This window comes from Arachis stenosperma, chromosome 5, assembly GCF_014773155.1.
Source record: "Arachis stenosperma cultivar V10309 chromosome 5, arast.V10309.gnm1.PFL2, whole genome shotgun sequence".
Classification (NCBI taxonomy): Eukaryota; Viridiplantae; Streptophyta; class Magnoliopsida; order Fabales; family Fabaceae; genus Arachis; species Arachis stenosperma.
The window spans coordinates 42835854-42837749 of NC_080381.1; the positions used below are offsets into that span (position 1 = coordinate 42835854).

Consider the following 1896-nt stretch of genomic DNA (forward strand, 5'->3'; position numbering starts at 1 on the left):
AAGTTAACTAGATTGAGCATTTTTCTTGTTTTGTTAATTTAGTTCAAGTTACTTGTTGAATTTTAATTTCTGCACTCTGTTAATTGCTTTTTCTTTCTTATGTCTTTCAATTCAAGCAACTAACTCACTGACCCACTAACTATTTGAATTAATTCCTCAACTGCTCTAACCATACTCTTCCATTAACCAAGAGTATTCCACTTGTTTGTTGCTTGTGGTGTGTTCTTGTATGACAGGTAGGAGAGGAGAGACATCAACTCCTCCATATACCGAACCAGAGAGGACCCTTCATAGACTTAGAAGGGAAGCAAGAGGGAAGAGAGCACTGAGAGAAGAAGAATCTGAAGGAGAATCTGAGGACAATTTTGAGGAAGCTCTAGATCTCAACATGGATAGAGAAGTTCACAACCATGAGAGGGCTGATGGAAACAATGCCATTCCTGAGAGGAGGGTTCTTAGTTCATACATAAATCCAACCTCTGGGAATTGTGGTAGCAGCATCCAGAAACCACCCATTCAAGCCAACAATTTTGAACTCAAACCACAGCTAATATCATTGGTGGAGGATCATTGTTCATTTGGTGGGAGTGCTAATGAAGACCCAAACCAACATCTCACAAAATTCCAGAGAATTTGCGACACTGTGAAGTCCAATGGAGTCCAGGAAGATGCCTATATACTGCTCTTGTTCCCATTTTCACTTAGGGACAAGGCAGCTAAGTGGCTGGAATCATTCCCAAGGGGGAGCCTAACAACCTGGGATGAGGTGGAAAGCAAATTTCTGGCACGTTTCTACCCCCCACAAAAGGTCAATAGGCTTCGATCTGAGGTTCAGACTTTCAGACAACAGGATGGTGAAACCCTCTACGAGGCATGGGAGAGGTTCAAAGAATTGACAAGGAAATGCCCACCAGACATGTTCCATGACTGGGTGCAATTACATATTTTCTATGATGGACTTTCTTATGAATCAAGGAAGGCTGTAGACCATTCATCAGGAGGTTCATTGAACAGGAAAAAGACTGTAGAAGAAGCCATTGAAGTGATTGAGACAGTGGCTGAGAATGAGTACTACTATGCTTCAGAGAGGCACAACACTAAGGGAGTCATGGAGCTGAACCATGTTGATACAATTCTAGCCCAAAACAAGGTGTTTGCCAAGCAACTAGCAGAACTCACCCGGAAATTAGACACAAAGCAAGTGGCTGCAATACACACACATGATCAAGAGGAAGTAAGCATTGAAGGAGGTGATTGGGAAGAGGCCAACTATGTGGGAAACCAACAAAAGCAATCATATGATCCACATTCCAACACTTACAACCCAGGATGGAAAAACCACCCAAACTTTGGGTGGGGAAACCAGCAAACCCAACCACAAACCCACAAACCTTACAACCACAACCAACATAACAATTCCACATACCAAAACTCCAACCAAAGATCATACCAAGCCACACAAAACACTTACTCCCAACCACCATATCATGGCCAAAATAATCAACCTGCCCAATCCAATCCGAACCAACAATTTCAAGATCAATTAAACAGGATAGAAGGAATACTAGCAAACATGGGTCAGGACATAAATGAGTTGAAAAGCTTTAGGGAAGATGTGAGATCGACCTTAAGGAACCATGGTGAAAAACTCAAGTGGATGGAGTCTCGAGTAGGAGAGCTATCTCAACAGGCCCCCAAGTCAACTGCAGTGTTCCCTAGTGACACAGAAAAGAATCCTAAAGGGGAACAAAAGGGAGTGAGATGGGAAGAATGCAAGGCCATCACCATATTGAAGGAAGTCTCAGAAGAAGAAGGAATCAGACCCTCAGAAAAGGAGCCAGAAATCTTGAAAGAAGGTGTGGAAGAAGCTAAGCAGGAAAGTGAAACTGAGCAAGC

The 1896-nt window shown here is 42.8% G+C and overlaps 1 non-coding gene across 1 annotated transcript; it reads right to left on the reverse strand.

The window, feature by feature from the left end:
* Nucleotides 1–814: 814 nt before the first annotated feature.
* LOC130983775 (small nucleolar RNA R71) lies at nucleotides 815–918 on the reverse strand. The gene has a single exon (XR_009087752.1). It is a non-coding gene; the product is annotated as a small nucleolar RNA R71 (small nucleolar RNA).
* Nucleotides 919–1896: the final 978 nt, after the last annotated feature.